General features: G+C 44.5%; 1 long non-coding RNA gene across 1 annotated transcript in view; it reads left to right on the top strand.

Annotated features, from left to right (window-relative positions):
* Positions 1-14,669, top strand: part of LOC132012546 (uncharacterized) — a 17,811-nt gene extending 3,142 nt beyond the window's left edge. The window contains exons 2-3 of the long non-coding RNA XR_009402624.1: positions 9,359-9,458; positions 14,265-14,669. This is a non-coding gene — a long non-coding RNA (uncharacterized LOC132012546). The remainder of the gene's footprint in view (positions 1-9,358; positions 9,459-14,264) is intronic.
* The last annotated feature ends 325 nt before the right edge of the window (positions 14,670-14,994 follow it).

Here is a 14,994-nt window from a genome sequence, read left to right as displayed (position 1 = left end):
GTGATGGTGGTGATGGTGATGATGATGATGGTGATGGTGATGATGATGATGGGACTTCATCAGTGATGGTGGTGATGGTGATGATGATGATGGTGATGGTGATGATGATGATGACGGTGATGATGACGGTGATGATGGGCTCCATCCCAGGACCCCAGGATCATAACCTGAGCCAAGGCAGATGCTTAACTGACTGAATCAGCCAGGAACCCCTGGTAACTACCTTTTTAACATGTGCCTGTGGAAAAGGGTAACAGCTTTTCAACTTTGCGTATTAAGAAGAGTGAAGGCATCCAAAGAGGCAAAATGAATATCTATCATCCTAAAATTTTCTTCAGAAGTGAGGGTGGTAATTTGGGAATAAGAGACTAACCTTGAACCCAGGCCTGGTTTTTCCAGTGACAGATTCAAATTTCCATTTTTTTTTTTCCCTCGATCACAGGATACCATGAGGTTAACATGAGATCATGTGGGCAGTGACTCTCTTCCAGAAAACTCAGGACGCACCTGAGTGTCCAGGCAGCGGGGTCCCCAGATTTACACCTACTGGAGGGGAATAGACTTTATATGTCCTTCTCAAGGAGGGCCGTCCTGGTCAGGACCGTCCATCAGCGTGGCTTAAAATTGGCTCCGATGGTGCTTAATTTGTTGGGAGAGGAAAAGAATGCAGTGCATGATCTGAAAATCATTAAAACAGGGTTACCATTTTCCCTCATTGGTGCTTTTAAAGGATTTTAGAGTCCCCATGGGAGCAACTGGTGGATTTGTCTTGTAGGTCCGCCTCGTCCTGGGTTCAAGGGAGGCAAAGCTGATACCACGGTGATGGACGTGGAGGGGGATTTGGCTCATGTTGTTATGAGGACCCAATGGGAAGCTATGCCAAGTGCTCACCACACCGCCCCAGGGAACACAGGAAGTACTCCAGAGGGGCCAGCCCCCCCGCTCCAGGAGCCAATTAACCGGGAACAGGCCCACCCCTAACTTCTCTGGGGGTCCCGGGGAAGGCAGGCAGCAAAGGAGCACTTGTTTCTGAACACTGGAAGTTTGGAGGAAGCTAATGAACTGTTAAATAAAGTATGTCCTGTTCTCTTACCCTAACAGATCTTTGCAGGGGTGACCTGAGGGCCTAGCACACGTTCAGAGCTCTCAGACTCCCTGGAGTTCTGCGCCAGAACATGGTGGGCCAGAGGTGTTCTGGCTGATGCCAACCCCAGCCTGTGGCCTTCTGCCTTTTCTTCTTTTTTAAGATTTTATTTATTTATTTGAGAGAGAGGGAGAACAAGCAGGGCAAGTGGCAGAGGGAGAGGGAGAAGCAGACTCCCCACCAAGCAGGGAACCCGAAGCAGGACTCGATCCTAGAATCCCAAGACCATGACTGGAGCCAAAGAGAGACACTCAACAGACTGAGCCACCCAGGCACTTCTCCCTTCCCTTTTCACTGCTGGTTCTGATCTATGTCATGGGGTACCTGCCCACACATCTGGGATCTGTCCGTATTCCTCACAGACAGTCACTCTTTGGGCACCACTTGGTTCCAGAAGTGCGTGCACCCCCAAAGGGTGACCTAAGAAAGAAGATAGTGCAGGCCCCTGGGGAGGGTCTGGGAATGATTGGGAAGAGGACACTGGGGTAAGGGCACCTGATATGGGGTTCAGGCGGTCATAGCTTGGCCCATAGAGGCACCTCTCTCTGGAGAAGAGGTGCACCCTGGTGGGGTGGGCGTTCCCCAGAGCATAGGACACAGCTTGGGAACCCTACCTGCTGGGTGTCCCAGCTGCGCTGGCCAGGGTTCCAGAGCATCGTCATCAAGACTGGACTTCAGGGAGTTCCATCCCATTTTCTCCTCTTTCTGGAGTATGATCTTGGGTAACTTACTTAACGTCTCTCTGCCAGATCTTTTCATCAACAAAATAGGAGTGGCGTAAGAATGCTTGCCTTGGGGCGCCTGGGTGGCTCAGTGGGTTAAAGCCTCTATCTTCGGCTCAGGTCATGATCCCAGAGTCCTGGGATTGAGCCCCATGTCTGGATCTCTGCTCGGCAGGGAGCCTGCTTCCCTTCCTCACTCTGTCTGCCTCTCTGCCTACTTGTGATCTCTGTCTGTCAAATAAATAAATAAAATCTTAAAAAAAAAAAAAAAAGAATGCTTGCCTTGCAGTATTGTTACAAGGGCTCAATGAGTTAATATGGGCAAAAGCACTCACAAATGTGCAGACTTTAAGTCCTAACTGTCATTCATGAATCCCTCTTTTTTTATTGGTTGTCTGACCTGGTCCCACCCCAATAGCCTATATCCCGCTTCTGCCTGGCAGAAAGGAAGAGAGAAAGGAAACATACAATGATTTCCAAAGTTGCCTTCTAATGTGCCCCAAGTTGTGAATATAGTTTTGGGACTTTTTGTTTCTTGGAGGTTTTGGAGGACATTTGGAAAAAGGCTCAGTCTGCCCAAAGGACTCTGGTGTATTTAAATATAAAACTCCTCATAAAGGAGGACCCAGAGCCCAACATGCTGGCTTGCTGGAAGTAGATGGTGGAGTATTTTCTCCATATCTTTTTGTACCCAGGAGATTCCCATCTGTTGGGGCACATTAAAGTTTTGTCCAGTTTGAAGGCAGAGGAGGTGTTGAAATGATTTTTCTTCTAATTGTGGTAAAACACACATAATGGAAAACTGAACCATTTTATCCATTTTTCAGTGTACGATCTGGGTAGTGAGCACATTTACATTGTTGTACAACAGCTCTCCAGAACATTTTCATCTTGCAAAACAGAATTTGGGCACCCATTAAATAACAACTTCCTAGTCCTTCCTCCCCGGCGCCTGGCCACCCCTCGCCTACTTTCCGTCTCTGTGTGTTTGACAGCTCGAGGTACCTCATGCAACTGGAATCATACAGTAATTATATGTTTGCAACTGCCTTATTTTCATCAACGTAATGTCCTCAAGGTTCATCCAGGTTGTGGCCCGTGACCTGACGGGATTTCCAGTCTCTTTCTAGCCTGGGGTTGGTACGCGGAAACTTTTGGACAAGTGAGAAATGGAGGGGGTAGAATGGACCAGTCAGCTCCAGAATCAGGGTGAGAGATGGATCCCAGGGTTTTGTTTCCCTCGTGGAAACCCGACCCTGGCACCATAACACCCATGGGTTTGGCACCTGGTAACACCTGCGTTATTAGGGCACGCATCATTTTGGGATGGTTTTTCAGATTTATCCGCGCAGGTTGGCAAGGAAAATACAGAACCACAGGTATTAATTTCATGGAAATTTAAAGGAGTTCTACTGACATTTTAATCATTCTCCATCTCCTACTAGGCTAGAGAAGGCTTTTGTCAAATCCAGAAAACTGCAAATGAACGCTGAATTCAGGGGCAGTGCCTGAAATTATTTTCAACCTTCAAATCATAGTGCATTTCAATTCCTTTGTCAGTACGTTCCTTTGTCTGTACGTTCGCTTGAAATGTGTTGGCCAAGACTGCCTGAAGGGGGCCAAGGCCTCCTGGTCTCCTGTCTCTGTGGGAATCTGGCCTCCGACACCTTGCCTTAGTGAGCTTGTCACTGGTTTGTTGTTTTTTCCAGATGGACTGTGAAGGCAGGAATCACACATTCGTGTTTATTCTCCCCCCTTCCATGGTGCTCTCTTCAGCTGACAAACACGTTTGTAAAAAAAATTTAAAGTCAATTTAATTAACATATAATGTATTATTGGTTTCAGAGGTAGAGTTCAGTGATTCATGAGTTGCATATAACACCCTGCGCTCAGGACATCACGTGCCCCCCCCTTAATGTCCATCACCCAGTTACCCCATCCCCCACCCAACTCCCTCTAGCAACCCTGTTTGTTCCCTATAATGAAGAGTCTCTTATGATTTTGCCTCCCTGTTTTCATCTTATTTTAGTTTTCCTTCCCTTCCCCTATGTTCATCTGTTTTGTTTCTTAAAGTTCACACATGAGTGAAATAATATGGTACTTGTTTTTCTCTGACTTATTTCACTTAGCATGATACCCTCTAGTTCTATCCACGTCATTGCGAATGGCAAGATTTCATTCTTTATGATGGCTGCGTACTAGTCCGTTACACACACACACACACACACACACACACACACACATCTTCTTTATCCATTCACCTGTCGATGGACATTTGGGCTCTTTCCATATTTTGGCTGTTGTGGACATTGCTGCTATAAACATTGGGGTACACGTGCCCCTTCGAATCGCTGTTTGTATCCTTTGGATAAATATCTAGTAGTACAACTTCTAGGTCATAGGGTAGTTCTATTTTTAACTTTGCAAGTTAGTTTGAGAATTGCTACACCAGTTTGCATTCCCACCAACAGTGTAAGAGGGTTCCCCTTTCTCCACATCTTCACCAACATTGAAAAACACATTTTTTTTGATAAATGACTGACTGACTAACTGGATAGCTGGCTGCGTAACTAACACAATTTGTAAAATTCTTTAACATTATAATTGTCATAATGCTATACTGCTAATAGGATAGAAATGCTCCTTTTTGCTGATTTGGAATTTTCCTTGAGGTCAGTTGCTCAGGAATTCACTAATGGATGCTGGAATCCTGGAAATAGGACTTAATGGGGTATACTGAAGGCAATGGGAAATGTCATCATTCAAGAAGGAGGAAGTAGGAACATAAATTATTTTCATGATCATTTCATGATTCATTCATACGCTTTCTCACAGCATCATTTACTTAACTGGTTCTTACTGAGCGCCCATGATTGTTTACGTCATTGTGCGCTGGCACAGAAGAGACTGCAAAGATGATTGGACATGAACGATTCAAATCTGCAATTGGAGCCTTCTAGGAGAGGAGACAGGATACAAGTGATAGGATACAGTGTACAAATATAGAAGGCCCAAGGAAGGTATAAATACTTGCTGTGAAGTATAGAGAAAGAGAAGCCTGTGTTGGCGGTGGGGGGAGAGGAGGGAAGGATCAGAAAAGCCTTTATGAAAGGCAGAGCATTAAAAGGGCCGCTAGGCTCTCTAAAGTGTGGGCGAGCAAGGACTGGAGCCAAGGTTAGAAGATGAGAACAAGCAGAGCAGGGCACAAGGAACAGAGGACGTCCGCTCGCTGAAATGTTTGTGAAGACAAAGAACTAAGGCAGGTCACGGATACCTGATGCTCAGCCCGCAGGCTGCCTGCTCCGACTGCCACCTCCTAGAGAGGTATTTTAATATGCCCTATGGTATTTAATGTAAACACGAATATGTGCAGTAGTAGACCTGGGCTCAGCTGAAGTAAACTGGGCTCAGAGAAGTTAAGTAACTTGCCTACGATCACACAACTAGACAGTAGATCCTTATATGACATGTTTGAACTGCATGGGTCCACTTCTGTGTGGATTTTTTTCATGAGTACAGTTTTCTTTTTTAAGGTTTTGTTTATTTGACAGAGAGAGAGAGAGAGATCACAAGTTGGCAGAGAGGCAGGTAGAGAGAGGGGGAGGCAGGCAGGCTCCCCATTGAGAAGAGAGCCTGATGTGGGGCTCGATCCCACGACCCTGAGATCATGACCTGAGCTGAAGGCAGAGGCTTAACCCATTGAGCCACTTAGGCGCTCCGAGTATTTTTTTTTTTTGATAACTGCATTTTCTTTCTGTAGCTTACTTTAAGAATACTATATAATGCATACAATATACAAAATATGTACCAATTGTTCATGTTATTGGTAATGCTTCTGCATCAACAGCAGGCTATTGCTAGTCAAGTTTTGGGGGAGGCAAAAATTATACAGGGGGCGCTTGGGTGTCTCAGTGGGTTAAGCCTCTGCTTTCAGCTCAGGTCATGATATCAGGGTCCTGGGATCCAGCCCCGCATCCAGCTCCCTGCTCAGCAGGGAGTCTGCTTCTCCCCCTTTTGCTGCCCCTCACCCCCACTCTCTTGCTCTTGCACATTCTGTCTCTCTCAAATAAATAAACCCTTTAAAAAAAAAAGTTATACAGGAATTTTCAACTGCATAAGGGGTCAGTTCCTCTAACCCTCACATTGCTCAGGGTTATCTGGTACAGAAATTATATAATAAACCAAGAAACATTAAAAGGTCATTATAGCAAATAGCATTTTATAGAAATTTTAATATGCAAAAGTCTACGTCCCAATCCTTGTTGTTGGTTTGATAATACCAAGAGCTGGTGCCTAACCCTGCCTCTTTACCCACGTGATATGTTCCGTGCCTGATCTTTTCCCTTCCTCCCAACAACACATGAAGTCAGTACTATTATTAGTGTGCTCATCTGACAGATAAGGAAATCAAAATTGGAAAGGTGAAGTCACTTGGCCAAAATCACATGGTGAGTAAATAACAGTGAGGATTTGAACAGGTTCAGTGGACTCCAAAGCTTAGAAACTATGGATAAACCAAGTGCATTCAACCAATAAATACTTTCTGGGTTTTAATTCTGTTTACACACTGTGCTCGACTCTGGGGATGCAGGCTGGCGAGGCACTCATCATCGTACAGGCACGTAGATAAATTATTACCGTGTGATTGTGTGATTGCCCTGCACTGGGTTTCGAGCTCCCATCCACCGTTTCTGTGCTTCCTTCTTTCCTCTCTCTCGTGAGGGGGGGGGGCTTTGATTGGAGAGATAAGGACTTCCTGAGTTTAACAACTGCCCTGTAGCAATTTCTTGTTACGGGTGATAAGAACCCAACTTCAACTAGCTTAAGAAACAAAGGCGATGTGTTGCTCTCCAAACTGGAAAATCCAGGCACCACCTACCTTCAGGCAAGGTTAGCACTAGATCTCAAGCAAAAGAGACTCTCTCTACATCTCTTTCTGTGCCTTTCTCTTTATGAACTTTTTTCTCAGTTAGTCCCACAGAATGACAGGATGGCCACAGGCTACTCTGGGTTTATATCCAAGCAGCTTAGAACCATCTGGTGGAGAACAACATTGGATTACCAATAGGTCACACCGAGTCACAAGTGTGTCACACCCATTGACCTTGAGGGGGTCTTTGTGTGACCCAGATGATGGCCAGGGTATGTAATATTCCCATTGCTCTAGCTCGGTTCAGGAAAACTATACATGTCCACTATACTACATGTCAAAGTTATGCTAATAGGTTAGAAATATTATCAACAACAGAAATAACTGAAAAAAAAAATCCTTATAAATCACTGTATTTCCATCTGTGAGAATCAAATGGCCTGAGTAATTTTTACAAGTCCATTATTCAGCTTATTTTGTTGTGGACCCCATTCTAGAGGACGGCCCCCCAAGAGTAGGTACAGAAGCCTACTGCCACCCCTCCAGTGTGTCCTAGAGCAGTCAGGGGCATAATCTTCCCTTTCGGGTTCCATGATGGAGTCAGGGCCCTCGAAGAGAGGACAGAGGGACGGCCAAGATGGAGAAGATTGTCTGGGGAGGAGAGGAAAGAGATAGATCAACAGGAATTTCTACAGTCCCTCTACTCAGTTTATCTAGAAGTAAACTGATGGGAAAACCCAGGAAAACTTTATCAAGAGGTCCTGGACCACATGTGGCTTGGGAGAGGCTGGCAGGAAGATTGTTGTATTCTTTTAAAAAGATTATTTATTTACTTATTTGAGAGAGAGCATGAGTGAGGAGAAGGTCAGAGAGAGAAGCAGACTCCCCGTGGAGCTGGGAGCCCAATGCAGGACTCGATCATGGTCCTGGGATCATGACCTGAGCCGAAGGCAGTCGTCCAACCAACTGAGCCACCCAGGCATCCCAGATTGTTGTATTTTTAGAACTGGTAACACTGAGTCCCTGTCCAGGTGTTGCAGACGAGGAAGGATGTGAAAGGCACTGAGACAGGGTTCAGAGGTGGGCTGGGGGCGGCATGTTGAGCCAAACTCATTTTGAAGAATGAGTTAAGGATATGGGGGCTTTTCAGGTAGAAAGACCTTTTTCTTTAATTAAAAAACGTTACTAAAGTGTAATGAACATAGAGTTACACTTGTTTCAGGTGTAGAGTGCAAGGATTCAGCACTTTGACACATTTCTCAGTGCTCCTCCGTCTCTTGATCTATTTACCCATTCTCCTCTACCCGCCTCTCTGCTGGTGGGTGACCACCCGTTTGTTCTCTGTATCCTAAGAGTCTGGTTTTTTGTTTGGCTCCCTTTTGTGTATGCTCATTTGGATTGTTTCTTCAATTCCGCACATAACTGAAATCTTAAGGCATTTGTCTTTCTCCGTTGACTTCTCTCACTTAGCATTTGTACCCTCTGTTGCAAATAGCAAGATCTCGTGCTTTTTCATGACTGAGAAATATTCCACGGTGTACGGATACCTCTTCTGTATCCACTCACGTATGGATGGACAGCTAGGTTGCTTCCTTACCTTGGCTCTTGTAAATAACGCTGCAATAACCACGGCGGGGAGGGGGGCGGTACATAGCTTTTCCAATTAGCGTTTTTGGTAGCGTTTTTTGGGTAGATACCTGGTAGTGAAATTACTGGATTGCGTGAGAGTTTTATTTATTATTTTTTGAGGAGCCTCCATACTGTTTTTCACAGTGGCTGCCCCAGTTGGCATTCCCACCAACAGTGCACAAGGATTTTTTTCTCCACGTCTTTGCCAACACTTGTTTCTCGTCTTCCTGATTTGGCAGGTGTGAGGGGATACCTCATTGCGCTTTTCATTTGCATTTCCCCGATGATGAATGACGTTGAGCATTTTTTCATGTGTCTCTTGGCCATCTAGCTGTCTTCTTTGGAGAAATGTTCATTCTGGTTTTCTTCCCTGGCGAAAATCTTCTTTTTTTTTTTTAAGATTTTATTACCTGAGAGGGAGAGAGAGAGAGAGAACAAGCAGGGGGAAGGGACAGAGGGGGAAGGAGAAGCAGACACCCTGCTGAGCACGAAGCTCTCGTGGGTCTCGATCCCAGGACCCTGGGATCATGACTGAAGCCCAAGGCAGATGCTTAACTGATTGAGCCACCCAGGCAGTGGTGGCACTCTACACCAGGCACAAAATCTTAATAGCATGAGCAGTAATTGTGATTTAGTGACGTTAAGAATTTTAAAAATTTCTTTACAACCAATAATCCTATGGAGGTAAACCCTATCTCCCAGCAACAGACAATGTTTGTAGCTTAAGGGCAAGGAAGAGCTGAGCTAGAGCTGCACTATTTTACAGTTTCTCCCCTTTAACAGTAAGTAACAGGTATGTATTTCTCCCTCTCACTTCAAACATTGCACCATCACCCCTCCTCCTACCTCCAAACCTACCACAACTTCCCTTCAAGTGCAACAGTGGGGGATTGAGGAAAGAACTTCAGCCTTCGAGTCAGCCCAAACTGGGTCTGTACATTGGTCTCCCCATTTGTTAGTTTGTAATTCTAAGCAGGTCTTTTTGCTTCTTAGGTCTCGGTTTTCTGATCTGTAACTTGGGACTGATACCACGGACGGGATGGCTGGGAAAACGGAGCGCGATGGTGCATGTGGAAAACCTCGCTCTTACAAGGTACCAATCTATTTTACTCTTGTGTGCCTCCTGCGTTCCTGAAACACGTCAAAAAAGCAACCCAGGACAAGGCCAGGCTATCCTGAGTACACAGGTGGGGTGTGCGGGCGCTCAAGCAGTCCCAGCACGCAAACCTGAAATCTGCCAGACACCAATGAACTAGCCGTCAGTTAGCTCTTAAACATGTCCCTATCCCTTAGAAGGGATACTGGAGAATAGAAAGCCCCACTCCACACCGATACTGATATGCAGACCCTGAGGTCAAATGCGGATGGACACTTGAGGTTAAAGCCGTATTCAAATTTAATCTGGAGCACCTGGGTGGCTCAGTGGGTTAAGCCGCTGCCTTCAGCTCAGGTCATGATCTCAGGGTCCTGGAATTGAGTCCCACATCGTGCTCTCTGCTCAGCGGGGAGCCTGCTTCCCTTCCTCTCTCTCTGCCTTCCTCTTTGCCTACTTGTAATCTTTCTCTGTCGAATAAATAAATAAAATCTTTAAAAAAAATGTAATCTGAAACGAAGATGAAGCTTCTTTGAGATGATCAGTTGTCTTTGGGCTCCCAGTGTTAGTGTGAAGACGATGATTCTATTTTCAGACTTTGAATCAGCCCGCCTGCCTCCAGTCCCCTCTCCTTCCACTCCAGCCTACACACTGCTGCCCTGTTCGTCTTCTTCCTCCCCTCCCGCTGCAAACCCCTCCCTTCTGATGGGATGTGCTATCCGCGCCCTCCTCACCACAGCTAGCTAATATTATCAACATGGCACCTTACCCGTTTCTTGATTTAGCTCACACAGTCCTTCCTGCCAAAAACCCTCCTCTCTCCTTTCCATTTATCTGTCATCAAGCCCTTCAACATTCAGCTGGCTCTTCAGCCCCTGAGTGGTGTTTCCAGCAGGCAACACCCTAAGTGAACTCCTGAGCTACTGTAACCATTTAGCGAGGACTGTCTTTATCTTCACACGTGTACGCAGTCTCCCCGACTAAACAATCAATTTCTAAAATGCAGGAACTAGGTCTATTACAGGCGTGCATTTGCATCATCAGTGACTTGCACATTGTGTATAAAAATATTTTAATAAAAACTAGATTCACACGCAACTTTGGAAGGAGCTCATCTATTGCCTAAATAAAGGTTTATGTGCACTGACATTTAAGTCACATGAAGGCAGGGGAGAAAGACAAGGATAAGAATAAAATTGTGATGAAAATTCGAACTAAGGATCTGCTCAGGGTACCTGGGGCTCATTGAAAATCTGCTCTGCAGCAAGTGCTTTTCAGTATTCTTCGGCAAAAGTGTACTAGGTAGTGACCTCCTCCCAGCCACACTGCAAAGGGACACTGCCTCCTTGATTTGTCCCCAGTGAGTAACAGAATCTGGTCTAAAATAGACTCCACCTTCATTAGACAAATTGCAATAGATAAATTAGATAAATTACAATATTTAAGGACCAAAGAAAAACAAGGAAGGACTCAGCCCGCACCCTGAATGAGAACTTGATGCAGCTTTCTAGATAGCAAAGTGAGGCTCAAGTAGAAACACCTGTAGATTTGAGACTGGACAGGGAGGCTGCCACAGGAAGTTCTAGTCCCACCATCCTGCGGACATGGTGAGACTCACTGGGGTCCAGACAGCATTTGGCTTGATGTTCGGCCTCTTTGTTGTTGTTGTTTTCAAGTTCTCTCAAGGTTCTGTGGTTTGTGCTCTTCCTATTCATGTTGGGGCTGATGTTTTTTCAAGCCCTAACTGGTAAGTTCTCACTCCTGGCTGCAGAGGAGATCCGATTGGGCGACTGAACCTGTGTTTGATCAAGGTCAAGGGTTGATCAAGCTGATCTGGTTCCCATTTGTCCTGCATCACCCCACACACCTCTGTTCTGAGACGTTCAGGATGACCTTCCCTTAGAGAATCGCTGTCCGGTTACAGACTCTTCATTTTTGTTCCCCCAATTCTATATGTTCATTTTTTCAAGGTTTCATTTTTTAATTTGAGAGACACTCACAGATAGAGCATGAGTGGGGGAAGGGCAGAGGGAGAGGGACAAGCAGACTCTGTGCAGAGCAGAGAGCCCGATGCAGGGCTCCATCCCAGGACCCGGAGATCATGACCTGAGCCAAAGGCAGATGCTTAACCGACTATACTTTTGTTCATTTTAAACATAATGTCTCTGCAGAGGATTTACGTCCAGGCACTGGGCTTGGGGAGATATTTGCTGCCCGCTTTGCTGGTTTGCACAGAAAGGATTCTCTCTCTAATCTCTTTATTTCATATCTTAGATCTTAATAATCTTCCACATTAATCTTCAATGTAATCTTCATTACCTCGCTTGTCATCATGATAGGAGTGGGACGAACATTTTCCTCTCTTTCAAAAGAGTTGCTGCCTGTTTGAAATACCTACGGAAAAAGTTCTCATTTTGGTGTACTCGGATCCTCATCACCGCCCTCCGACTCCCTTTCTAGGTCACCTCTTTAATCCCCACAAATTCAGCTTTAAACCCAATCTCCTGTCAGCCGTAGAGCGGCATTGTGACTGCCTTACGTGCGTTCCCATAGCACAGCTTGCTAGCTGCGAGCTAAGATCCACATGGGAAGCTCAGAATTATAATATAAAGGCACAGATACATGCTAACTTTTACGGAATGAACTCTGAAGTAGGATGGGGAACAAGGGGGAACTGAAGTCATAGAAAACAAAACTCCAAGAAGAGCGCACTTAAGAAAGGATTCCAAAAGATAAACCAGCAAAACTGTGAAAACACACACCCATCCTCCTTCATATGCACTGTTTGCAATGCTAAAGACTGGAGACACCACAGCTCCAGTAGGTTGGCTGATCTGTGGTTCATCTACAGAATGGAATACTAATCAACTGTTAAACAGAAGGAGAAACTCTTTCTCTATTCACCTTTAGAATAATTTCCACTAAACACTGTTCATTGAAAACTGCAAGGTTCAGGGGAGCCTGGATGGCTCAATTGATTAAGCATCTGCCTTCAGCTCAGGCCGTGCTCCCAGGGTCCTGGGATCAAGTTCTATGTCCAGCTCCCTGCTCAGTGGGGAAGCTGCCTCTCCAGCTCTCTGCTCTCCTACTCCCTGCTTGTGCTTGCTCTAACTCTTGCACACACTCTCTCAAATACGGTAAAATCTTTTTTAAAACCCTGCAAGGTTCAGAAGAATGTGTAATATACTACGTTTTATCTAAGAAAGGTGGATAATACAAATATGTACCTTTTGGCTTATATTTATAAAATAAAAACCAGTGGAAGGACACACTAGCAAGGAAAAAACTGGTTAACTTCAGGGAGATGAAAGACAGGAATGGAAACTAGACTTCTCTGAATGTACCTATATTAGTTGTCAATTACTGCATGCATCACAGATTATTCCAGAAGCTTAGTGGTTTGAAATAAGAATACATTTTTATTCTGTCACATACCTTCTGAGAATTGGGGACTCAGAGCAGCTTGGGTGGTTGTGGTTCATGGTATCTTAAGAGACGACAGTCAAGATGTTGGTCTGAGTTTCGTCAAAAGGTCTGACTGGGTGAGAGGCTCCACCACACAATGGTTCCCTCATGTGGTTGTTGGCAGGAGGGAGGCTTCAATTTCTCAACACCTGGACCTCATCTCTGCATAGGGTTGCTTGAACCTCCTCATCATGGGGAAGCCAGTGTCCTCTAACGCAAGTTATCCAGAAAGAACAGAGGAACTGTAATGCCTCTTATGAGCTAGTCTTTTCTTTTTTAGGTTTTTTTTTTTTTTTTTAAAGATTTTATTTATTTATTTGACACAGAGAGAGAGATCACAAGTAGGCAGAAAGTGAGGGGGAGCAGGCTCCCAGAGAGCCCGATGTGGGGCTTGATCCCAGGACCCTGAGATTATGACCTGAGCTGAAGGCAGAGGCTTAACCCACTGAGCCACCCAGGTGCCCCTCTTATGAGCGAGTCTTTGACGTCACACACGGCCATTTATATTTTACTTTGTTTGTTAGAAGCAAGATACTGATACTCAGGGGGGGTGTGGCTGGGACCTTTTAAAGGGTGTGTTAAAGCATTTGTGGGCATATTTTAAATCAACACAGTATCTAATTTTAAACATTTGAATTTGGAACCATATTAATGTCTTCTATAATTACAAAAGGAAATTTGTATTTAGGAATACAATTCCTAAACATTGAGAGCAAAATGAAAGAAATGAATGTACACCAAGTTGAGGGTTTAAACACAGAGATAGATAGGGGCACCTGACTGGCTCAGTCAATGGGACATGTGACTCTTGGTCTTAGGGTTGTGAGTTCAAACGCTATGTTGGGCATGGAGCTTAGTTAAAAGAAAAAAAAATAATAAACAGAGATAGATAGTAATTATTTCAAGTATTTTAGAACAGAATAAGTCATACAATCCTGAAAGAATCTATCCAAAGGATAAAAAGAATAATAAAGAAATCTTACGTTGTTTTCAGTAATTATAACATCAGTATCTATATTTTGAAACTGTCAAGTACATACACATATATATTTAAGAACATGTATTCTTTTTATACACTGTATGTATTATATATGCTATGTTAGTATTATCCTGAGACTATTAAGTGTGTGTATATACCAGGATACATTAAATAATTATGTTAATATATTTAGGATCTGAGCTGTTTAGCATAAGGGGAGAGATATAAATATAGAATTGAATGAATCAAATGGAAAATTCCATAATCTTAAATTTGATTTGAAGAGTATGTATAATACATTTTCTTTAAAACAACAACAACAACAACAACAACATTATTTCTTTGCTCTGTTTACTGCAAAGGTCTGGAAACCATGACTAACCCCCAAATAATGAGCATCCGACACCCAGACTGTGTTCTCTAAATTGGATTTCGAACTAAAAGGAACCATGTCTTCTTGGATAAATGCGGATTTCAAGGCTGGGACGGGAAATATCAAAGGGCAGCCTGGGACATTCTGTGGGTCAGGCAGGCAAACAAGCTGTCAGAGACTGCAGGGCATGTGTCAAAAAGATCTAAGAACCCACTTGAATGAGTCCCACTGGTCAAAGAGGAGAGAATGTGAACATTATAGCAATGATGATACAATACCATGTCAAATATATTAAAATCTGTGAGTTCAAAATGATACGAAAAAAAATGTGATTACTTTTGGAAGATGCTTAGAAACCAACTGGTTATTTTGAAAAGTGGTGAAGGAGAAAACGGGAGGCACACAAATAAGTCTTCTGCTCTGTCGAGGCTACAGCTCAGGAATTTCAGCAAAAGAAATGCTACAACCAGAATCTGACCATTTTGCAACTGCTCATGAAACGCGGGTCCGATCTGGGACCCGAGCTGGAAGTCCACGGGGCAGGCAGTTGGGAAGGGAGGTACGGATGTCCGTTGCAGCAGAAGCCAGGAAGAGGGCCCGAAAGCTACAGCAATTCTGGTCTCTGATGTTGACGGTAAGGGTGTCCCACCGAAGCCAGGGCTTCTGGCGTGGGACATGCATGCGCGCTCAAGCGTGCGCGCGCGCACACACACACACAC

The sequence above is a fragment of the Mustela nigripes genome, chromosome 1, assembly GCF_022355385.1.
Source record: "Mustela nigripes isolate SB6536 chromosome 1, MUSNIG.SB6536, whole genome shotgun sequence".
Lineage (NCBI taxonomy): Eukaryota > Metazoa > Chordata > Mammalia > Carnivora > Mustelidae > Mustela > Mustela nigripes.
This window is presented reverse-complemented; position numbering and strand designations above follow the sequence as displayed.